General features: G+C 37.9%; 1 protein-coding gene across 1 annotated transcript in view; it reads right to left on the reverse strand.

Moving 5' to 3' along the window:
* apba2b (amyloid beta (A4) precursor protein-binding, family A, member 2b) overlaps window positions 1–26353 on the reverse strand; it is a 100141-nt gene that overhangs the window by 62297 nt on the left and 11491 nt on the right. Inside the window, exon 2 of the mRNA XM_067400805.1 lies at window positions 10295–10333. The gene's annotated coding sequence lies outside the window, so the exon portion shown is untranslated. The remainder of the gene's footprint in view (window positions 1–10294; window positions 10334–26353) is intronic.

The following is a 26353-nucleotide window of genomic DNA, read 5'->3' on the forward strand; positions in this document are numbered from 1 at the left end:
CTCTATCTGTATGCAAATTCTTCTATTATTGCTTGATTTGTAAGACCAAGGGCAGTAATACATTTCATCAAATGCTACATTTCCCCACCTACTGACACTTTGCTCTGAATAATGTACAAGCCCAGAGAAATCCAGCGGAAAGCAACATAATCAGTGTTCTGCAAAACAGTACCACTAATTTACAATCAACAAGAACAAATAACATTTCAAGGTACATACAGTGCCATAAGAACATGGAGTATGAGAAACACTTTCTGCTCCAACTGAAAAAACAAAAGCAAAAATTCAAACATAAAAATCTAAAAAACTTGTGAGCATCCAAATGCCCATTCATCAGATATCATCCAATCATCAGAGTACACGCCAGTGTTTCCATGAAGTCCATTTCGAAAAATGACTCTTATGAATTAGATCATTTTAATGAGTCCGTCAACAGATTCACAAAGCATCTGCCAACTCATTCATGAGTAAATGGTTTGTGTAGGTTTCCACTGAATGAAGCCCTAGCTTGACGCTTTGTCCACTCCCTTCGTCAGAATCCACATTAATAAATCCACAGAACCACTCGTGAAAAGAAATAACGTATCCGTTTACTCAGTTAGCATCAAAAACATCAGCACAGGAATATTACATAAAATAACATCGGTTAATTACCGACAAAAGAAAAGGAGAGAGGGAGAAAAGAAGGTCAAAAAACTGTGAGGCTCCACTCTATGCTTGCCTGACCGTTCCACACGGAAGCCTTCCCTTTTTTTTTTTTTCTTCGTCAGAGTATCCCAAGCAATTAAAGGTACATGCAATTAAAGATAAAAATGCGATTACAGTCCTCTATTTCCAAAGTATATCCAATGTCATATGCACTCTAAATTATCCATACACATTTTAGAAAATGACACAATTAACTCCTTCCATTACTGTAAATATTAACTGCATAAACCTGTAAATACTGTAAATATTACCTTCAATTTCCTCCACAAAAAATGAATCATGTAAATTACTATTTAACGCATAAATTAAAATTATGTATCAGCTAACTGCATTTAGGCTCCTACATTACCGGCCCCTAATTGTTATCAATGTCCTTGAAACAATTACTTAAAACTTAAATTAAAGGAGCTTACATGTTAACTAACAGACTATCTAAAGAAATCTTCTTGTTCTTCGCCCTGTCCGAAACAGGGTTTTTCCTTTGGAACCGTTTAGGCTATACATTGTCCTCAGATCCTTGAAGAAAACATAGCTTTGTTATTGGGCGACAAAGCTCGCTGCTCTTAGTCTTGACTTTCACTTGACGAACGAAGCCTTTCTTGTCAGGAAAAATCTCCACAATTTTTCCAAGTGGCCATGAATTTCTGGGCGATGTATCATCCACAATCAGCACTACATCACCAACACTGAAGTTTCTTCCAGGAGTGGACCATCGTTGACGTTCTTGGAGCTGCATAAGATATTCTTTACACCAGCGTTTCCAGAAGACATCCGCAAGGTACTGGACTTGCCTCCATCTGCGGTTAGCGTACTGGTCATCCTTGCTGAACACTCCCGGGGGTAACTCAGGCTTGATCTTGAGTAACAACAGGTGGTTGGGCGTTAAGGCCTCTAAATCATTGAGATCTGAAGATGCCTGGGTGATTGGCCTGCTGTTTATGATGGCCTCAGCTTCACACAGTAAGGTATGGAGACCTTCTTCATCCAAAAGTTGTTCCTTCACGGAGATGTTCAGAATTTTTCTCACCGAGCGTATCAGCCGCTCCCAGCATCCTCCGTGGTGAGAACCTGCTGGCGGATTAAAGTGCCACTGAACTCCCTTCTCCTGCAAGTTCTTTGCTATCTTGCTGGTGTTCCATTCTTTTATTGATTTTTTTAACTCACTGTCAGCCGACCTGAAGTTGGTTCCATTATCAGAGTACATCTCTTTGACTTGTCCTCTTCTTGCAATAAATCTTCTAATTGCATTGAGGCATGCATCGGTGTCAAGTGAAGATGCTACTTCCAGATGTACTGCTCGTATGGCAAGACATGTAAAGATGACACCATATCTCTTTACTTGCCCTCTTCCTCTTTTCACCAAAAATGGACCAAAGTAGTCAACACCGACTCTTGTGAATGGAGGACTGTCAGGCAGGACCCTGCATCTTGGTAGATCAGCCATGAGTTGCTTACCAGCAGTTCCGTGTAGTTTCTTACAGCTGATGCACCTGGACAAGAACTTTCTAATAGCGCCGTTTGCTCCGGGAACCCAGAATCTTTGACGCAGTTGTGCCAACATATGATTTCTCCCAGCATGAGCTGTAACATCGTGAATGTGCTTCAGCACAAGCCTCGTGATATGTGAATCTTTTGATAAGATGGCTTGCTGCTTGGAATCCTCTGGCATTGCTGCGCGGCTCATTCTTCCGCCGACTCTAATGACTCCATTTTGAAGTACGGGGTTCAACTTGTAGAGCGAACTACTCTTCTTTACCCTTTGATGTTCCTTTAGCATATTCAAGTCTTCTTTGAAGCTTTGTTTTTGAGAGTATTTCACAATTTCTCTTTCTGCTTCAGTCAAACCTTCACAGGTTAGGTGCGTTCCTTTGAAAGCTTTCTTGAACTGATTAATTTTGTTTTCTCCATGTGAGTTTGGTTCCTTTCTCTTTGCTTTCAGTTCCTTAAGCAAATCTCTAAATTTCAGAAACCAGGCGACAGCGCGTTTTAGTTTTGTCCAGGATGAGTAATAGGTCATCAACTGTTCCATAGGATCTTTGGACTCTTGCGTCTGAAGAACATGCACTTCAACTACCTTTTTAACCTCAGAGTCCTCAATGTCCAGCATTCCAAAATCTGGATTTTTGGGCCACTGGTCTTGTGTACAGAGCAGGAAGCTTGGTCCTGAAAGCCAGCTTTCATTATTCAAGAACGCTTCAACAGTCTGTCCTCTCGAGACATGATCAGCAGGGTTCAGATTGGTATTCACATATCTCCACTGTGAAGTCTGAGAGTGCTCCAGGATTGTTGTGATCCTATTGGCAACGAAAGTCTTGAATCTTGTGCCTTCGCTGTTCAAATATTTCAGCACAGCCGTGCTATCTGTCCAAAAAATTGACTCGTTAAGTTCCAGTTCAAGCTCTTTCTTCAGAAGCTTGTCCATCTTGACAGCAACTGTGGCTGCAGTCAATTCCATTCTTGGTATGGTTGGAGACTTTAAGGGCGCAACCCTTGCCTTTGCCATAATCAGGGTGGATTGAGCTTCACCACTTGCAGTGCGTAGCAGTAGGTAACTTGTTGTTCCATATGCGTCTTGACTAGCATCAGCAAAATGATGTAACTGTGCAAAGACTGGCACACCAAACTGCTTTGACTTAACACATCTGTCAACTCCGAAGGTCTCAAGCTGTTTCAATCCAGACATCCACCTTTTCCAACTCTTAATGACGTTATCAGGCAGATCTTCATCCCAGCTATACTTCTGCCGGCATAAGTCTTGCAAGATTCTTTTGGCAGGCAGTACCACTGGAGCAAGAAAACCCATCGGATCAAAAATGGAGCAGACGAGGGAAAGCAGGCCTCTCCTAGTGTGTGGTCGAACTTTGAGGTTAATTTTGAACTTGAACTGATCCGTTTCAGCACACCACTGAATTCCCAATGCTCTCTCCATTGGCAAGTTATCTTCATCCAAGTCCAAATCCTGAAAACCTTTGGCCCTTTCCTCTTCAGCAATGGAGTTGAGCAACCTTCGACTGTTACTCGACCATTTTGTTAGTCGAAATCCACCTTTTGCCAACATGGTCCTTAAGTCAGCACAAAGGGTGATTGCTGTGTCTTCATCTGTAACTGATTTAAGACAATCGTCTACATAAAAATTTTTCTTCACTGTTTTGGCAGCTTCTTGACCAAATTCATCCTCAAAATCTGTAGCACATTTCTGAAGTGCAAAAGTAGCAACACCTGGTGAAGAGGTTGCGCCGAAGATGTGGACCAACATCTTGTGTTCGACAAGTGCCTGCTCGCAGTTCCCCTCGGGCCACCAAAGAAACCTGAAAAAATCTGTGTCTTCATTGCTGACTCTGACTTGGTGGAACATAGCCTCCACGTCAGCCATGACCGCCACGGTCTCTTGTCGGAACCTTAAAAGGACCCCCACTAGCGAGCTTGTTAGGTCCGGTCCCTGCAGGAGCTGTTGGTTCAGCGATGTTCCTTGAAAGCTCGCTCCACAATCAAAAACAACACGCAGTTTTTGCTTAACAGGATGTCTAACTCCATGATGAGGCAGATACCATGTTCGTCCCTCAGTAGGCTTACATTCTACGCTATCCAGCTTCACTGCATAGCCTTTCTTGAGGAGGTCATCCATAAATGCAATGTATTCAGCATGAAACTTTACATCTCTGGAGAATCTTTTCCGTAGGTTCAACGCACGTTGCTCTGCGACTGATCTGTTATTTGGCATGCATAATGACTTGTTCTTCACCGGCAGGCAAACACTGTAATGACCATCCACAAGTTTTGAGGACTGAGACACCATGTCAATAAACTGGTGATCATCTTTGGACATTTCAATGTCTTCATTTTGTCCAGCATCAGGAAAGTCCTGCTTGAACTGCAGTTGCCAGAGCTCCTCTAGTTTGGCTACTGAAATCCGATTGGTGGTGACTCCTGTAAATGTGTTTGTCTCCCTCATACCGCTTCCACCTCTGAGTGGCCCATTTACTGTCCAGCCTAATATTGTTCTCACGGCATATGGGCCGTCATCCATGCTGTTAACCACCTGCAGTGGCTCCATCGCCTTGGGAACATTTGCTCCTATGAGTAATCCAACCTCTGCTTGGATAGTGGGGAGTTTCACCTCCTTTAGATGAGGCCAACTGTCAACATCCTCTTGGCGGGGAATATTGTCTTTGGTTACAGGGATGTTTTTCTGTGAAAACACCTCTGAAAGTTCAATAAAGTGATTGCCATCCAAGCTACTGATTTCCATTCCATTCACAATACAGGTGTTGACAATAGATTCATTCCCCATTGTTTGTAACAAGATGCTTGTATTGCGTCCATTCATATTCAACTGGTTTATTAAAGACTCCGTAGCGAAAGTAGCTGAGCTACCTGGATCCAAAAATGCGTACGTTGTCACTGCCTTGGTTCCCTTTTGTGCCTTGACACATACTGGAATGATCGAAAGAACACAGTTTTCCTTACATCGGCCCCGGTGACTTTTTCTTTCATGTGTACAAGGGCACTTGAAACAGATTGCTGCTCACAATGTTCGCTTGTGGCTTCTTCTCGCAAGCCTTTACTGTTTATGTGCAGCAGTGTGGGATGCAGTCGAGAACATTCTTGACATTGAGCTTTCTCTTTACAGCCGCTACTCATATGACCATGTTTCAAACATGCAAAACACAGACCTTTGCTTCGTAGGAAGTCAATCTTTTCCTTGTGCGGCTTGCTCTTAAGTTTTCTGCAGACTGTAAGACTGTGTTGCTCTCCCTTGCAATAAACACAAGGCTTGCTGTTTGCATCCACTAAGACATTTTGTGCTTTTGGCGTTGTTTGTTTGTTATTTTCAGTTTGGGAAGAGACAATAGCCGCTGTGAATACTTTCTTTGGTTTGAGTATCTCTGCGTATTTTAGGTTTGATTTCTGTTGTACTGGTTGTTTTGGCCTGGTGGTTTCTTGTATGTTCCCATAGAGTGGGTGAAGTAAATACCTAACTTGCTTGTTGACAAATTCGACAAAATCCTTGAATTTCACCCTTTTTTTTGTTTTTTCTTGTTGGTCGCACGCAGACTTTCTCCAAGCTTCCTTGAGTTTGTATGGCAACTTGTTAGCTAGTGCCTTTATGTTAGCTGTGTTGTCCAAGTCTTCCATGTAGCTTATATCAGTCATTGTGTTGCAACAGCCTGTGAGAAACAATGCGAAAGACTGCAGTGCAGCGCCATCTTCTGATTTGATTGTCTGCCAATCCAAAGCCTCCTTTATGTAGGCTTCTGCAATCTTGTAGTCGTCACCATAAAACTCCTTCAGCATTTCTTTTGCTTTAGCATAACCTGCTGAGGATTCCATGTGAATGCAGCTTTTTACCAACTCATGTGGTTGTCCACTTGTGTACTGCAACAAAAACTGTAAGCGATCACGACTGTCACCAGTGCGATCTTCAACTCCGTGTTCAATAGACCTGATAAAGGATTTATACTCAAGCGGATCGCCCTTGAACGTTGGAATGGTGAGCTCAGGGAGTAATGTAGCTTTGTGATTCTTCACAAGGTACTCAGTGACATCAACTTGCTGAGAGATAGCCTTGCATAAATTATTAAGCACTGGTCCATCATTGAGGTCCATGTTCGATGCAGGCCGGGTTCTTTGCAGCCTTGCAAGATGAAACCTTGTCTTCAAGTTTGGACGTAGGCAGGGTGTGCTGTGTTGGTGGTTGATAGATGGTGTTCACCTTTGTTTCAGAGATCTGTTCATTAGCTTCTATACTGCTCTCGGCTGCTTGTGTGCATTCATATTTTTGCAAAACTTCCATTTTTGCATCTGACTCAGCAAGAGCGGTCTGCATTGCATGCATCTCCTTTCTGGCCTTTATCGCAGCCTCTATTCGTTTTTGCTCAGCCTCAAACTCCGCCTCTCGCCGTTTTTTCTTCTGCTTGCAGCTGAGCTTCCCTGCATCTTTTTTCTGCATGCCAATCTGCTTCTTCTTTTTCTATGGCTAGCTTCTCACTTAAAGCTGCAGCCTTTGCCTTTAATGAAGCACGCTCCATTTCTGCCTTTATTCTGACTGAAGATGATGATGACACACTTCCACATCGTGATCCAGGTCTGCTTGAGCGTTTCGTGTTGCTTTTTGAGGATGTAGACCTACTATCTGTTGGCATTACGTGTTTATCACACTCTTCAGCCTGCTCAGAGCGTTTCATGACATCTTTCATCCATTCCTCACATTTCCAGAAGAAATCATTTATTGGCTTATTTTTAAGATCAAACCAATTCTTTTGATTATCCAGGAATTCTTCTTCAGACATAAATCTTCTCAAACCAGCATTTAAGTCGGAAAATTCTTGCTGCAAACCACTGAAGTCCACACGCAATTTATTTTTAACAATATCAACGTTTGCATCATCTTCCATTAACTGCTCAATATGCTTTATCATGCTCGTTAGCTGGGATAACTTATTCCTGCGTGCATGGAGTTGTCTAGACTTGTGTTCTTCCACGGCCTTCTCAGTCATTTTTACTGTCCGTTTTTCACTGTCTTGTTCATCCATAACAAACGAATGTTTCCACACTTATTTAATGCAAATGTCAAAACCGTAAGGTGAGCTTAACATACACGCAATGCGTTCCACTTCGTCGTTCAGCCGAACGGCGTCCTTTATTTATTTATTTCTCTCTTACGTCTGTGCGCACATCAACCGCGCTCTTCATGATTCGATTCACCATCCACAGCAGAGCAAGGAAAGCTACAACTCACAGATTCACCGTGAAAGTTTCCTCCTTCAGTCCTTTGTCTCGAGTCAGGCCGTTCCAAAGTCCAATAAATCCTTGCAGAGCCAGTTTTTTGACAAAAATGTAGGTTTCCACTGAATGAAGCCCTAGCTTGACGCTTTGTCCACTCCCTTCGTCAGAATCCACATTAATAAATCCACAGAACCACTCGTGAAAAGAAATAACGTATCCGTTTACTCAGTTAGCATCAAAAACATCAGCACAGGAATATTACATAAAATAACATCGGTTAATTACCGACAAAAGAAAAGGAGAGAGGGAGAAAAGAAGGTCAAAAAACTGTGAGGCTCCACTCTATGCTTGCCTGACCGTTCCACACGGAAGCCTTCCCTTTTTTTTTTTTCTTCGTCAGAGTATCCCAAGCAATTAAAGGTACATGCAATTAAAGATAAAAATGCGATTACAGTCCTCTATTTCCAAAGTATATCCAATGTCATATGCACTCTAAATTATCCATACACATTTTAGAAAATGACACAATTAACTCCTTCCATTACTGTAAATATTAACTGCATAAACCTGTAAATACTGTAAATATTACCTTCAATTTCCTCCACAAAAAATGAATCATGTAAATTACTATTTAACGCATAAATTAAAATTATGTATCAGCTAACTGCATTTAGGCTCCTACAGTTTGAATCAGACACACTGATTCATTTATGCTCAGGACAAACAAGAAACTCATGAACAACCATCACAAAACATAAAAACAGTCATGGATCATCCAGGTAACCACACACAGTATTGAGAATCAATGGTTCACATACTTATGAATGGGGTATTTTAATAAATTCAGCTATTTTTTTGTCTTGTGAACTAAATGCAAACATCTTTTATGTAAAATATCTTACTCAGGACAGTACTAAACAAAAAATAAAATGCAATTTTTAGTATCCCTCTTATTTTATTAATCTTATTTCTCATTTTCACAGATTCTGCACGGGGTTCACATACTTTTTCATGCCACTGTAGTTCGAAATTAGCCCATGTGCATTCCTACTCATGCACGGATCAGAAATACATTAACAAAAACCTAAATTATCATAGTCTATATACAAAAAAACAAAAAAAAAACTATATAAAAATGACTCTTAAAATTAACACTAAACACATCAATAATAATCAAAAGGTATATAAGGTATATTTCTTATACCTTAAATAGTCATAGTCTAAAAATTAAAATTCATGCCCCTCCCCCTCCCATCCAATGAGACTGTGAATTGTCTTTGCTCAGAAATCATCCATTGAACCTCTATGATCTCCCTTTGTTGACAGACGGAAGAAGAGACGCAACAGAAGACTCAATTCTCTTCTGCCTTCACAAAGAGCCTTCTCAGTCTGACCCCGCCCTATGCTGCCTCGAGTAAACCAGTACAGGTCTCCATCTCTGCCCTTTTCTAAAGCACTCAAACAAAAAAAGGCACAGTGCTAAAAGAATGCATTTTTCCTTCACATATACTCATGAATTATTTTTAAGTAAAGATGATGAATACATGATGAGAAGTGAGGTGTTTGGACAGCCGTACCTCTCTGTGATCCTTCCTCCACCCCATTACATCTTCTAAGACATTTCCCACGATACTGCAACCCTACACCAACCCCATCGCCAACACAGGTCCTCTGAGCATAGATTAGCATGTGCTGGCCCCTCCCCCACAACTCTTATTGCATCCTCACTCCTTATTATATGGTACAAGGCCAGACATGTCAACAGTAGCTTAAGCAGTTGAACACTTACAGAATGAAGTTAAATACAGACAACAGATGAGTGTTATTCTATGAGTGTTATTATTTGAGAATGCTTTTTAAGTTCCAATTAATCAGCTCGATTTGAATTGAGGTAGCAAACAGAATGCAGAATTGCAATTTTGTAAGTATAATTTTTTAAGTAGAATTAAAATGTAAGTGTCATTTTTAACTAAAGGGAAATTCGTCAAGATGATTTTTGAATGATGGCTTGAAAAAGTATTTTATAACATTTATAAAATGGACCTTACAGGCAGACAAACATTGATCTGCTTGAAATGTCACATATATATATAATGTGTGCATTCAATTTATAAATGTTTGGAGCCAAGAAAGAAAAGTTGATCAAAATTGAAGTATGAAAAGTTAAGAAATTTATAATCTTACAGATAATTTCTATTTCTATAAATGTTCTTTTGAACTTTTTATTCATCAAAGAATCCTGAAAAAAAGTATCACAGTTTCCACAAAAATATTAAGCAGCACAACTGATTTCATTATTGATAATAATAAGAAATTAAAAGCATTAAATCAACATATTAGAATGATTTCTGAAGGATCATGTGACATTGACGTCTGGAGTAATGATACTGAAAATTCACCTGTCATCACAGCAATAAATTACATTTTATAATATATTAAAACAGAAAACAGTTCTTTTGAATTGTAATAATATTTCACAATATTACTGTTTTACTGTATTTTTGATCAAATAAATACAGCCTTGGTGAGCAAAATAACAGAACAATCGTAATCATTTCATAAATACATATTAAGTGCAACTTTCTGTAAGTGGCATATATGTTTAACAGATCTATGAACCAGAGTAGAAGAACACTTCATTTCCCATGCCATTATCTGTTGAATTTCTCTCCGATCAGTTCCACTTCCTGTAATTTCCACATCTTTCACAAACTTCACCTACCATAACATTTTATCATGTTTGAAAACCATTCCTTATAATTTAAAAGAAGGCCTGACTATGATGCTCAAACAAGGGATACATCCGTCTGTCATAATTGCCATTTGCACAGAGAGCATTCTCATTTTAAGAGACACTTACCGACTGTTGTGGGGTGAAGAATATCTCTCAGGCACAAAACTAGAAGAGAAAAACAAAGAGATGAATAAGAACATCACGACTGCACACATAGAACACGTCAATCTGTCCTCACCTGCTAATAAAATTAAGCATTTTGTTAATAAAATAGTATGATTAATATTGTTTCTAATGGGAGAACCTTATCTTCAGTGATGTTGCAAACTGATTAAGTCAAAAACACATTGTATTAAAGGGTTAGTTCACCCAAAAATGAAATTTATCCCATAATTTACTCACCCTCAAACCATCCTAGGTGTATATGACTATCATCTTTCAGATGAAAACAATCAGAGATATTTAAAAATATTCTGGCTCTTCCAAGCTTTGTAATGGCAGTGAACGGGGGCCACATTTTGAAGCCCAAAAAAATGCATCCATCCATCATAAAAGATACCCATACGGCTCCAGGGGGTTAATAAAAGCTTCCTGAAGAGAAGCGATGGGTTTTTGTGAGAAAAATATCCATATTTAAAACTTTATGAACTATAATATCTAGCTTCCGGCCCATACGCATCGACGCACCATACGGAAGATGCCCATACGCATTGATTTGCAGACCTCTGAAGCAACGCATGAAGTATTGACGGACGCAGAAGCGCAGAGGATAGAGCAAAACAAAACACTCGTCACGAATTAGAAGTCTAAAATAAGAAAAGAAACAAATGTCAGAGGATTTCATTATAAGAGAAGAGAAGCATGAGTTTGTTGCCCAGCCCTGTTTGTTTGAACCGTGAGAGGCGTCTAAGGTTACGCTACTCCTACATCCTGTGTCATATAAACCTAGGATAGCTTGAGGGTGAGTAAATCATGGGATAATTTTCATTTTTGGGTGAACTATCCCTTTAAAGACACACACATACACATATATGCAACTGTGTCTTCTAGTCACTATAATTTCTAGTAAATGGTCACACATCATAAGTGAAAAAAGACAGCTGAGAGTTTGATTGACACGTCTTTGACATCTATTGTTTAAGGAAAAACAGGAAGCTCATTTTCACTGGCATGTCTCACACTTTGACTCTGTTTGGAGGCGAGAGTTGATTTGCGTGCCATGATTACTGAGCAGCAGCTCACAAAGAGGCTGATTCAATCAACAGTGCCACTGCTCTGGCACACTCCGAAGAGGGAGGAGGAGAAACAGGGGCGTCCCATCCGAGACATGTGATGCAGAGCAGACTCTCCGTCTTTCCTCTCCTCCTGACAGTGTCACTTTTTCTCCTGTGGGGGTGCTTCTACACGAGCAGATGTTTTTCATTAGATAAGACTGATAATGACACCTCACATGTCCCCCACAGACTTGGGTGACTTTGGCAGTAATTTGTACACCTAATTGTAGAAATGTCCTATAAATTTGGCTATTTCCTAAGGGACATGCGTCTTCCAGACGGACCGAGACAAACAAAAATCAGATCTGATGTGAAGTGACGTCGTCACACCCTATTTTCCGCACCTGCTCCAAACACAATGAGGAGAAAATTCCCATCAGCTATAATCAACTGAGAGAGATGAGAACATCTTTATTTAACCAATAGAGAGCTCCCAAGGAAATAAAGGCTTTGAGGCTTACGGTTAATGAGTAATATAGCATCAGTTGTTGAGGGAAATGGGAAAAATGAAATGAGAGGAGTTGTTTGCACAATTTGACATCTTTTTGACATCTTGCTGGCAGATGCTGCTCTTTCAAATGCAGTTCAACAGCTACTGGTAAATCCACAGTGATAAGTAGTGTAAGAGGATTCAGCTCTATGGACAGATGGAAAAATTGAGAGGAAGATGAAATATGTGCATGCTTTGAAGGAATACTCCCAAAAATAAAAGTTCTGTCATCTCTGACTCTCATGTTTTACAAAACCTGTTCTTTTTTGTTCCGAGGAACACAATAGGGACACAAAAATGTTCCAGACTGTGGATGCTGCTCATTTACATACAATAAAAAATAGTACTTAAATCACACAGGCTGCATTTATTTGATCAAAAATACAGTATAAACTGTATAATTGTGAAATATTATAATTTAAAATAGCTTAATATAATTATATATTAATAATATTCATACAATATAATATAAAATGTAATTTATTCCTTTTATGGATCGTGAATTCTCAACCATTACTCCAGTCTTCAGTGTCACATGATCCTTAATAAATCATTCCAATATGCTGATTTGGTGCTCAAGAAACATTTATTATTATTATTAATGTTGAAGACGTTCTATTTTTGTGGAAACCTTAATACATTTTTTCAGGATTCTTTAATGAAAATAAAGTTTAATTGAAAAGCATTTATTTGAAACAGAAATCTTTTTTAACATTGTCACTTTTGATCAAAGTCGTTATTTGTGTTTTGTTTTTGGGCACAAAAAGGATTCTCATAATTACCTTGACAGTGGTAATTAAATTGCTGTCTATGGAGGGGTCAGAAAGTTCTTAGATTTCATACAAAATATCTTAATTTGTGTTCCAAAGATGAACGAAGGTCTTAAGGGTTTGGATCGACATGAGGGTGAGTCATTAATGACAGAATTTTCATTTTTGAGTGAACTAAACCTTTAAAGGGGTGGTTGATTATGATTTCACTTTTTAACTTTAGTTAGTGAGTAATGTTGCTGTTAGAGCATCAACAACATCTGCAAAGTTAGGATGCTCAAAGTTCAAAGCAAAGGGAGATGTTTTCTTTTAAAGAATTCTCTGTTTAAGGACTACAACAAATGGCTGGTAGGGACTACAACAAGCTTCTTCCTGGGTTGGTGACATCACTAACACCAAAATTTACATAAAACCTGCTCCCGAGAACACGCAACAAAGGGGTGAGGCCATGTTATTGCAATATAGTTCGTAACACAATGCAATAGCATGGCATAAAAGCAAGATGACAACATGACAAGTTATAGCCATAATTAAACGAAACTATACCTGTTATATCTTCAAGCAGCATATATTCTGTGGCTCTGTAGGCATCTTACAACAGTTCCTACATAAGTGATTTATAGATTATCATGACAGAATATGCTAATCAATGACTTTAAGATAGTTAACTCCACATCAGCTACATAAATTAAGCAACTAACTGTTCAGAAACGTTCTGTTGCATTCTACATGTTGTCACTTCTTCTTGAGTCTCTCCATAATTGTCCAACTCCGTTTTTAACATAAAAGGCCGAACAGTTTCTAACATTTTACGTGAGTCTGTGTGAGGTAATCGGCGCTGCTAACACAAGCTCTTGAAACTCCGCCCTCTTCTTGAGAGCAGCAGCTCATTTGCATTTAAAGGGACACACACAAAAACTTTACTCAACCTCAAAAAATGACAAATATAACATGCTATAAAAAATCATCTGTGGGGTATTTTGAGCTTAAACTTCACATACACACTCTTGGGACATCAGAGACTTATTTTACATCTTATAAATGTGGCATTATATGTCCCCTTTAAAGGGATAGTTCACCAAAAATGAAAATTTGATGTTTATCTGCTTACCCCCAGGGCATCCAAGATGTAGGTGACTTTGTTTCTTCGGTAGATCACAAATGATGATTTTTAACTCCAACCGTTGCGGTCTGTCAGCCGTATAATGAATGTCAATGGCAACACAATCTATAAGAGTCAAAAAAGCATGCACGAACAGTATTTATATTTTTTTTTACCTCTAAAACACCACTATGTCCAACTGCGTTGCGCATCTGGTCAGTGAGGTCTGAACGCGCTCTGGAAGTGATGTCTCGCATTCATTGAGCGTGAGAGATCACTTCCATCATCAGAACGCTTTTTCTGACCTTACCAACCAGATGCTGAATGCAGTTGGACATAGTGGTGTTTCAGAGGTAAAAAATTATATAAATACTGTTCGATTTCTCGCACAAACCGAACGTTTTGTGTCTTAGGACATCAATGTGTCATCACAAGCTGCAGGGTTTAATTTGGATTTGTCTGTGCATGTTTTTTGACTCTTATAGTTTGTGTTGCCATTGACATGCATTATATGACAGCAACGGTTGTTAAAAATCATTATTTGTGTTCTACTGAAGAAATAAAGTCACCTACATTTTGAATGCCCTGGGGGTAAGCAGATAAACATCAAATTTTCATTTTGGGTGAACTATCCCTTTAAAATCTTACTGACTGGTGTATATTTCAGATATACTGTATAATTATTAAGCCATAATCATAACACAAGTAGGTTTGGAATGACAAGCAAATGTGAGCAAATGAAGCATCAAAAATGTCAAAAACATTTTTGAGTGAACTATCCCTTTAACACTTATTCATAGACTTCCGTCACTATCTTTTTCTGTCTCTCCCTTACAAAGCTGTACCCTCAAAGCCATTTTGATAAAAGCTGCCATCTGGGGCGGAAGCAGGGTCTAATTTTCCAGCCAAATCCTGTCAAATGGCAGCGGCCGTGCTGCATGCCGACAGTGCAGTGTGGCTAAAATCCCCTCTCCACCCCTGCAGACCTGCGTTATGAACACAGAAGGACAGAATGTAGGCACTGGTGTCAGCATAATGGCTCCATCGTGGAGGCTGCCTGAGAAAGACCACAAGGAGAATGAAAATGACGAGGAGGAGGTGGACAGGATAGGTCAGCTGAGAAATGTTCTTGCCATCCATCCATCACTGGCCTTTGATTACAGGGGGAAAATGGTCCTTGTCAAGACACCATGACATGCCTGGCTCTGTCAAAAAAGACTTAATAGCCAACTGTACTGTAAATAGCAAACACAGGCAGCACTAAAATGCCATTCTTTACCAAACCATTTCTGTTTTGGTGTAAAAGGGAAGTTAATCTAAAATTCAATTTTTGTCATAATTTATTCACCCTCATGTTGTTCTGATCCTGTACACAGCAAAATCAACTCTGCTCAGAGTACATATTGTCCCTCTCTAAATAGTGTTAAAGCAACAATGAAGCAGAGTTAAAGTTAATGAGATCATTAAGCGATTAATTAAGTGATGAATGAGCATTAGTGATGAACACCTGCTGTTTACAAGCAGAATCACTGAAGAAAAGATAATCCTCTACTGAGATATTGAGAAATACAATATCTTTTATTTTCAGTTGATTTCATCTAAGACTGTGGCTGAAGTCAGTTGTAGTTCTTGTGTTTCTCTTTTCTTCAGTGATTCTGCTTGTTAACAGCAGGTGTTCATCACTAACGCTCAATCATCACTTAATTATCTCATTATTTTTAACTCTGGTTAAATGTTACTTAACACTATTTAGAGAGGGACCATATGTACTCCAAGCAGAGTTAATTTAACTCTGGTGATTTTGCTGTGTATGACTTTTTAAATGTTATTTATTTATTTATTTTGGAACACAAAGGGTGAATTTTAAAATATATATATATTTTTTTATTAAAAAATTAGTGAATGAGGACTGATGTTGTCAGGCTTAAAAAATTACTTCCATATAGCTTGTGCCCTATATTCAAAGTGTCCTGAAGTCATATGATAGCTTTGTGTTACATACATACCGAAACTTAATTGTTATTCACTGTAAAGCTTCCACTTCAGTGGACAGTTAACTGACTAAATCACTGAATCAATGTGTCATTCAGATCAGAAAAGATTCACTGAGATTCACATTCATTCATTAAAAAAAAAGAATGATTAGTTCACAAATCGGACATCATAACTAGTGCTCCAAGGAGCTAGAGCATGTCAAGATTTTCGGTAAATATCAAAATTTTGGTATGTTCCTCATACAAAGGGATTACATGGCTGAAGAAGACCTGAAATAGAATGAGCTATATGGTAAACAATTATGATACTTTTATGATAAAATGACATACAACATACATGACTGACATGATGGTTTGGGGTCAACAAGATTTTGTTATGTTTTTGAGTAAAACTGTAATATTATTAAATATATCCATTTAAAAAATTTTTTTACAACTAGCACCATAGATTGCTATGCATCAGCTCAGTGCTGCAGATAGAGGTAAACACATAGCCTATTTATGTCTTCAAAGGAGTGCTGCGCTTGGAGCGAAGAGTGACTACTGTCTGACTCAGGCTCCCATGGGAGGAGATAGTTTTTCAAGGAGAGCAGGAAAACAAGCTGTGCTTCTTGGCAAAGGCTAGCAGGGAAACCAGACAATAGATGCACCTTTTATCACACTATAGGCTTTACCAAGTTTATTTTATGCTATGAGGCCTTTAGAAACTTACAATGTCTGATTTAATGCATGAATTCATATAAAAAAAAAAAAACTTTATTACAAGACCTTTTTCATCTGTTCATCAAACTAGTGTCATATTTTGCCTGTTTCCAATACTGGCAGACTCCTTGTACTTCTTGTTCGTCTTCCTGTTTGTTTCAAAACCTGCTGTTACAGTTTCCTTGATGACAGATTCTTGGTAGTGGAAATATCTAAAAACCTGTTGTAAAGCTCTTTTTGCTTTGCATGACAAAGAAAGGAAATGAATAGGTGCATGACAGAAAAGAGAATCATTTTCAGTGTCATCAATAATCTCCCCAAAGCTCCAGGTGACTTCTGCTGAAATTAAGAGACCTACTAAACCTTGTTTGGATTAATATGATGATTATTCATGAATGTCAGGGATCGTGTTCGCAAACTCTGCCTCTGGAACACAGCCTGAGGATTTGCTGCTGTCTGTGGTGCTGAAAGACATTCAGATCACAGAAACAGAATTCGATAGGGATTTTCATGTTGGATATTCCACTGTATCTCACATAAATAACATCCGACTAGTGTCAATAACGCATTGCACATATGGATTATATGTATATTTAGCAATGAGAATGCCTCATTTTGGTAAAATGCAGAACATAAAAGTTTCTTTCAGTGATTTGTTTGAATACCACACACTAAAAACGCTCTATGCCTGTGACTCATTATTGTTCCTTCAGTTTAGCTGGCATCTTAGCAAAAATGCTGAAACTTAGCAAAATGGCTAAAATCACTAACAGCAGATTCAAAGACATTTTTGCACCAAAAAAATCTATTCTGTCATCATTTACTTACCCTCATATTTTCCCACACTGTAAAAAATGATTTTATGGTGTAGTAAATACTACAGAAAAAACATATGTAATTTTTACATGAAAAAGTTAGTTCAGGCAATAACTTAAAAAACTAAGTAAATTCTATATTAGTACTCAATTTAAGCTTGTAGACATTAAAGCCTAAATATCAACATTATAAAATGAAGTAAAACTACTCAACTTTTCTGATACTGGTGTTCTCATCATGCAACGGGCCTTGAATAATTAATGAGGACAAATTTTCACTGTTTTCCAGCTGTTTTTACACTGTTTTATCATTGCTTTTGTGGTTATGTTTAGTAACTTGCCATTTTGTGATATTTGGAGTTCATTTTCTACTCAAAATGCCACATTCACAATCAAAACGATCCATCAAATGTTACCGTCATTGTGTATTGTGTACCAAGTACTGAGGTCTCTGTGTTCAGGTGCCGTGTTACTTCTAATATGAAGATATATCTATTGTATTATTTACTTAAATGTTTTTAAGTAAAGCATACACTTTAAAAGCATGGTTTAATTCAGTGTTATATTGTTTGAGTAAAATGTATTGCAAAAGAAACTTCAATAAAGTAGAAATTACTCAACCTTTTAGTTAAAATTACTTATTTTCTTATTTTTATTTGTTAATTTTACTTATCTTAGTTAAGTAGAGTTACTTAATTTCATATTTGAAATTTACTTAAAAATTTGTGTGCAAAAAATTAAAGGGTTAGTTCACCCAAAAATTCTGTCATTTATTACTCACCCTCATGCCGTTCCACACCCGTAAGACCTTCGTTAATCTTTGGAACACAAATTAAGATATTTTAGTTGAAATTCGATGACTCCATGAGGCCTGCATAGGGAGCAATGACATTTCCTCTCTCAAGATCCATAAAGGTACTAAAAACATATTTAAATCAGTTCATGTGAGTACAGTGGTTCAGTATTAATATTATAAAGCGACGAGAATATTTTTGGTGCGCCAAAAAAATAATGACTTATATAGTGATGGCCGATTTCAAAACACTGCTTCATGAAGCTTCAGAGCATAAATGAATCAGCGTATCGATTCAGCGGATCGGAGCTCCAAAGTCACGTGATTTCAGCAGTTTGACGGTTTGACACGTGATCCAAATCATGATTCGACACAGAAGAATCATAGCACTCCGAAGCTTCATGAAGCAGTGTTTTGAAATCGGCCATCACTAAATAAGACAATACTTTGTTTTTTTGGAGCACAAAAAATGTTCTCGTCGCTTTATAATATTAATATTGAACCACTGAACTCACATGAACTGATTTAAATATGTTTTTAGTACATTTATGGATCTTGAGAAAGGAAATGTCATTGCTCCCTATGGAGGCCTAAATGAGCCATCGGATTTCAACTAAAATATCTTAATTTGTGTTCCGAATGATCCAGTAGATTGTATAATTATATTTTTCTTTACACAATGCTATCATATGGCTTCAGAAGACTTAAAACATTGGAACCAAATTATATGGACTACTTTTATTTAACTTTTTAAAATGTTTTTGGTCACTATAAACTGCCATTGTACCGGAAAATGCTGTTCTTAAATTGTTCTTGTGTTGATGCACTGAAAAATAACAGCATGCAGGTTTAGGAATGACATGAGGCTAAGTAAATGATGAGAGAATTTTCATTCTGAGATCAACTATTTCTTTGAGAAAAAAGAAACTTCAGTACTTATTAAACTCAGTGTTGAGGAAAGTTACTTTTAAAAGTAATGCATTACAATTTTGTGTTTACCTAAAAAAGTAACTAATTGCGTTAGATTCTTTTTATGGAAAGTAATGCTGTAAGTTACTTTTGCGTTAATTTTTCTCATTTGGGCTGGGCTTTTTTGGCAAATGTAAAGGCTCTTTCACACCAAAAGAGAAATGAATAAGCCTTAGGGTGAAGATAATGCAAATTCACGCCTGTACAGTGGAGAGCACAGCTCAAAAACACAAACATCTCAGCTATGCTGCAATTTTGAGTCCCAGAAGAATAGGATGCAAAATATTCTGTGAAATATTTTGAGTTCGTATTTTACTGTTTTTATTCATTTTAAGGAATACTGAATCTGTTTTTGTGCAAGTGAGATGAGTAAATGTATGCTCACATTTAGTCTTGAACTACAGTAGTCTAGTATAACCATCATGTTTACACAACACACACAAAGTTTACACTTGATTTCTCTCAACATGGGGACAGGAACGGTGTCAGTTAATAAATGGGAAAACAAAGTATCCTGAGTTACTTTTTTGAAAAAGATATTTTGTTGTAAATATAAAAGTAATGAGTTACTTTACTAGTTACTTGGAAAAAGCAAACTGATTACGTAACTTGAGTTATACCCCAATACTGATTAAATTTTGTTTTAGAAAATAAATGTGATGTCTGGTGCAGTGGTGAGCAATCAGACTTCTGCTGCCAGAGGCTAAAGGGAATAACCTGGATGAATAATGTTAATCCAGGTCATTTCCGTTACTCTGTCATTGGTCTATACCTCTGTATCTCAGTCTCTCAAATTCTCTCTCTCGCTCCATCTCAGACTTTCTCTCTAAAGCACCCTAGCTCTTTCTGCCTCTGTTTCTCTGTTATTCAAATGGCCATTTCCTTTTCTTTGTTCTGAAGTATGAGCGCTGGCTTTAGACTACCAGCCATCAGTATTGCACCAGACCTGCTGACATCCCAGCAGCACAGCCCAGGAGAAGAAAATCTATTGTCATCGATCTCCTTCTTCACATAGGCTTCCCTTACAACACAATTTTCATTTTAAAGGCTTGCATAAGCCCTTTTTCCCTGCCATCTACACCCTATCAACACCTATATAATGTTACAGGCTGCTGTGCCCTTGTCTGCTAGCGCAAAGCTGTTCTCTATGCTGCAGAAATGCATGGGATTGTTTACCAGTAAGACACTGTGCAGCTTTAACACAAAAGGGGATAGTAAACACCCACAATGGGTCAAGATAATCTGCGCTGACCTGTAATAAGTTTTCAGAGGATCAAGAACGTTGAAATTGAACCCTAATTCGTTCAGGCGTTGTGTTGGTGACATACCATCTAATAAAGTCTCAATTTGATTATAGCTAAACCAAGGCTGACTATAGGCTATGCAGTCTTTTGCAAGTGCTGACACAAGGACTTTGGTAATAATTTAAAAGTCATTATGTGTTAACTTTAAAATGCTTCTTTTAATGCCCTTCTTCAGCCAGCAAAGTTGCCAATGCCAGGATGAGACTATGACTTGGTTTAAAACCCTCTGTGGTTCATCTATTAACATGTGCTTTATTGTAAAGCTTTTAAAGCAAAGCTGAAAAGAGGGATCGAGGCCTGAAGCCTTTCTGCAGAGCTGTATGGAGTTGTTAAAGCAATTACATTTACACAGTATACACGGACCTGTCAGCAGGCATGGTAATCGCTATTCATTTATTCCCAAAGGGTTTAGAGCATCAAATACATGCCAGATATTAATGATGCATGTTGTCTGTTCGAGGACAGGCCTCACTGTGAAGATACCATGTGCTTGTAAGGCTTATTGACAGAAAAGAATCTCAAACACCTGCTGTCCTCCAAAGATCCTCCACCTTGGATAATTTTGTGCAACTACTGTAAATCTACTTTGGGATCCATTATTCAGAGTAACTCCTCAGATCCACATACTTTCCCCGAATAAATGACAGCTCCATCTCCACAGTAAAGATCATCCCTGGATCTGTCAAGCTGAGAAAGTGTGTGCCTCGTTCTTGAGCTAATGTCAGAATATAAAAAAGGATTTAGCTTTTCACAGATGACTAGCTCTCAGAAATCTCTTGAATCTGGTTGTTACTATCTCGACATCATCTCTCCATCTAATGATATGAGTCCCAAACAGCTTACTGTTATCCTCCAGCACTGATTCCAGAAGAATCAGATGATCCAAAACTATTGAAAAAGTTTGAAAGAAACTCACAAAATGGCAGAAAATGTCTGCTCTCATATTAAAACCAAATATCTCCGACACCTACACTGGTGTGTTTGTTAACGGATTACCACAACAAAGTAATGCCTTCTAAATGTCACAAGATGATTTAAAAGTAAAAATACTCTAAAACTTCTTCTGTCTCAATCTCTGAAATATCACATACATTTATTTCCAGGCTTCTTTAGTATTTTCTCCTGTTAGTTGAAGATGACACAGACAGTAGGCCCTGAAATGAATAGCAAAATCAATGGCTATATTTTTGTTTATTATGGAAGCTTGTTTCTGCCATGAAACAAAAATAAAAAAGGTAATTGCGACTTTTTATCTCACAATTCTGACTTTTTTCTTGCAATTGCGAGTTTATATCTCACAATTTTGACTTTTTTCTCAGAATTGCATGTTACAAAGTCAGAATTGCGTGTTATAAAGTCAGAATTGAGTGATATAAACTCGCAATTGTGAGAAAAAAAGGACTGACTTTATAACTCTCAATTGTGAGTTTAAATCTCGCAATTCTGACTTTTTTCATGTTATAAAGTCAGAATTGTGAGATATAAACAATTATAAGAAAAAAAAGTCAGAATTGCGACTTTATATCTTGCAATTCTGAGAAAAGAACTGTGAGATAAAAACTCGCAATTACCATTTTAATTTTTTTATTTAGTGGCGTAACCAAGCTTCCAAAGTTTATGGACAATTTCATAGCAGAAATATTCAGAAAATGTCTCAAGCTCTGTGACAGAAGCTAAAAGAGGCTACAGCCTTATCACACTGAACAATGAAGGATAATTCCCAAAAAAAAAAACATTAATTTCATCAACCTGACGACATTTAGTTACACCAAGTAACTTTTCAATTTAATATGTCTATTAAACCATTTTCTTTGTTGGCTGGTCCCCAAAATGCAGGCAAAATCTGACCCATGCACACTGATGAACAACACACACACACGCACACTTCTTGAAACCAAATCAATAACCCTTTAACTCACACAGGCCAGCTGCTACATGTGAGCTGTAATACCCAATGGTAACGCTTTAAAACAAGTATTTATTTTTCCCGCCATTTATTCTCAAATTCTTTTTCCAAATTTCTTTTTCTACCTTAAGACTTGGGGCCCTATAATACACCCGGCGCAATGTGACGCAAGACGCAGCGCAATTGTGTTTGCTAGTTTGCGTCCGGCGCCGTTTTCCCGTTCAGCGCCACGTCCTTAAATTAGTAAATGCATTTGCGCCAGTTAGTGCGCCCATGGGCGTGCTGGTCTAAAAAAGAGGTGTGTTCAGGTGCATTGCCGGCGCATTGCTATTTTAAGGAGCTGAAAATAGACTGCGCCATAGACCAACTCAAACCTGGTCTAAACTCTAAAGTCAATGGCGCAATATTTTTTTGTTAGAGCGCGTTGGTAGAAACTGCGCCTCTGGGCGCGTCCACAGTGCGCGTTGACTTTGCTTATTACACACAGGGATGCGCATCACACAAACATGCCAAATATTAAAAACAAAAGGATTACAGTTTAAAAGAATATTATTGTGTAGGCTACATAAATATAAAAATGTAATGATGAATAGTCATTGTGTGTATTAGAATTAGGCTACCTATTTTCAATTCAGCCTATTACTACTTATAATGATGAACGAAACTGGCTAATTAATTGAACAATCGTGCCAATACACACACAAATATATATTAACTCACTCATCGCATGGAGCTATTTGAAAGCCTGCATTTGCAAGCCCGCTTTAACTTTGCGCACAAGCAGATCGGTTTCTTCGCTTGAAAAGCGTTCAGCTTTTCTGCCAACAAATTCCGCCATGTAAATAGCAATCCGCCATGGCACGAGTGCATCTCGCTCTTAAAGGGAATGGGAGATGACACTCTGATTGGTTTATTGAACGTTACGCCCATTACTCATTAAGAGAATAGGGACAACCCATTTCAAAAATGCGCCCCGGCGCACAGACCGCTTTTCCGTCGTTAAAATAGCAAAAGTGGATTTGGACACGCCCTGAGTGCACCTGCGCCGTGCGCTTTACACTTTGCGATTAGATTGTTAAAATAGGGCCCTAGGTGTTCTTCTAATGATTGAAACACTTTTAGCTATGCTGTTGAAACTAGACAAGAACTGCATCAGATTGTGGAGTCATACACTGTCTATATGTAAGGGATAAAAACTGCTTGACCAAATAAATAAATACATACATAGACATTGTACATATATATTGTTTTAAAGATTCAGCTAAGAAAAAAAAAACTATAACAATGAACAAAACAGTCAAAACAATCGAACACTGCAACAATAATACAGTGATACTAATAGTGAAGTCATCTGCTGCTTTCAGTTACACAGATGAGCTATGATATACAGCATCGCCATGGACAACAGATAATATACTGAAATATTAAACCACTAAATGGCACAACTGATCAATGTGAAACCAAGTAATCCAGGGACAGTTCACCTAAAAATGAAAATTCTGTCATCATTTACTCACCTTCATGCAGTTCCAAACATGTGTAACATTCTTGTTGGGTGAACTATTCCTTTAACATTAAACTACAACAACAAAGAGTCTTTAAAATTGGAAAAACAGAAAGAAACTGTGCACGTGGCACAGTATATTCACAATACAACATTGTAATAGTAGCATCAATCATGAATGTCTAATTTTTTTTTTTTTTTTTTTTTTTTAAAAAGCAAGACTTCTTTGAAAGTGTTTGCATGACATGTATAGAAAATGTAATGTGTGTTTGATGCTACATATACGGCTATTTATATTAATATATCTGCAAATCTAATACTATAATAAATATATATAAAGTGTTCATTTCGTAGCACAGTTGTACACCCACTTATGCAGCTCTAAACATCTATATAGACTAAGTGCTGGCAGCAGCTGCATATGCTCAGTGGTATGTTGAGGCAAACTAAAATCACTGCCTCATCTAAATGCTAATAGAATGCGATCTCTCAGAGAAACTGGCTAGCTAATGATCAGGCCCATTGAATACACTGAAAGCTTAAGTGCCAATAATGATATAACTGAGAGGGAAAAATAGCAGATAGCAAAACACAGCACCTGGATTTTCCTTACCAGGAGGATTTAGGTTCGTAAACAATCGGAAATTAATGACCGATCACAACATGCCACCTGCCACCCTCACAGGAATTAATAGTGTCTATGTTCAGATGTATCCATCGACTTATGCTGCCTTCAAGTCTTCCTATGTTAAGTTCCTTCTCCAAAAATCACACATATGATGTTCAAATGACTTTAGTTGGAATCTTGACACTTTGTGCAATTTAATATCTCTTTCAAGTTCTCATATTTATTTTCACAACCCAACAAAGAAGGAAGCCATTTTAGTGCCATGGCAGATTGAAAAGCAAATGACATTCATTTAATTTGTATATTTTATGCTTTCTCTATTTTACAATATGTGCTGCCACAGAGAATGGTGGGAAAATAGCCCTCCATACAATCATGTTACCTCATAAATCAAGATATATAAATCTGCAGAAGTGCAGCGCCAGCAGTTTCAGACCAGCACGGAAGTGAGGGGAGGAGCTTATACAGTTAATAGAGTTGCTCTACCTATGCACATAATGTTATTATATATTGTATATTTTTTACAAACACTATTTTGTTGTTAGTTCATACTGCATGAACTAATTAAGCTAGTGAGAACAAATAATTTTATATGAATAAATGTTTTACCGTATTGTAAAATGTTTCCCATTTGACTGTATTATGTGTTAATATTATGTAACTCATGTTCATGTTGTTCTAAATAATAGCTACTGAAAGACAGTTTGCGCATTTAATGTCAAATATTTTGTATTTAATCAATGCAAAGCCTTGAAAGAGTGGAACATGCATTTAAAGGCGCTCTAAGCGATCTCACGCGTTTTTAGGCCCAACATTTTTTTTGTCACATACAGCAAACATCTCCTCACTATCCGCTAGCTGCCTATCCCCTGAACACACTGTAAAAAAACGCAGTCTCTGTAGTCGCCACAAGCTGCAAAAACGGACACGTAAGCAAACTTGTGCAGCCTGGACCACTGAACACAATAAACAGCGCCCAGCCAATCACCGACAAGCAGCGTCAATACGCAAGCTACTTACATTTTAAATGCGCGTTCATGACTGTTCAGGAAGCACGGAGGGGAGGGGCAGGAGGAGTAGGAGGGAGGGTCTAGCTAGCCTTTTTTAGAACATCAACAGGAAGTTACTCCGCTCAGGATCGCTTAGAGAACCTTTAGGGCAATAAGACATTTCATAAGACTGTGTCTCATGATGTGGTGAAATAATTTATATATTAAGTGTTTATTTGCTAAAAATGTTGAATCTGTGCATGTCTCTCTCATTTTATTATTTAAGTTCGAATTTGTTGTCACTTTGTTTTATTGAATTTTTTTCCCCCTGTGGTTAGATCTAGTACTTGACAGATTGGGTGTTCCAAATGGGCTTTCCGATGAACTTATACTTGTGTTGTGAACTGTATACTTTGTAGTTAGGGCTGCATGGTATGAAGATAAATATCGTTACCACGGTATAAAATGTCTAACGTTGGAGATTTTGCTATATCTTGTATATCACGGTATATAAATATATAGCACTATTGACACCACTCAATGTGGTGCAAATATTTTTTATGAAATCTGTGAGTTATCTGGCCTCCGATAGACTGCTACACAATTACTACTTTCAAGGCCCAGAAAGGTAGTAAAGGCATCATTAAAATAGTCCATGTGACTATAGTGGTTGAACCTTAATGTTATAAAGCAACAATACATTTTCTGCGCAAAAACAAAACAAAAATGATGACTTTATTCAACAATTTCTTCTCTTGAATGTCAATCTCCTACACAGTTGATGTAGTAGACACAGTGCAGAGCTTCCGTGTTTACGTCAGAACACCGGCTCAGTATCGGCCGACGTACACATGAGCACCATGGTGCATGTGTGTGATGCTGACGCAGGGGCTGGCCAATAATGCAAATTTATCCAAATATCCAAATAATTCATCTAAAATATCA

The sequence above is a fragment of the Chanodichthys erythropterus genome, chromosome 11 (genome assembly GCF_024489055.1).
Source record: "Chanodichthys erythropterus isolate Z2021 chromosome 11, ASM2448905v1, whole genome shotgun sequence".
Taxonomy (NCBI): domain Eukaryota; kingdom Metazoa; phylum Chordata; class Actinopteri; order Cypriniformes; family Xenocyprididae; genus Chanodichthys; species Chanodichthys erythropterus.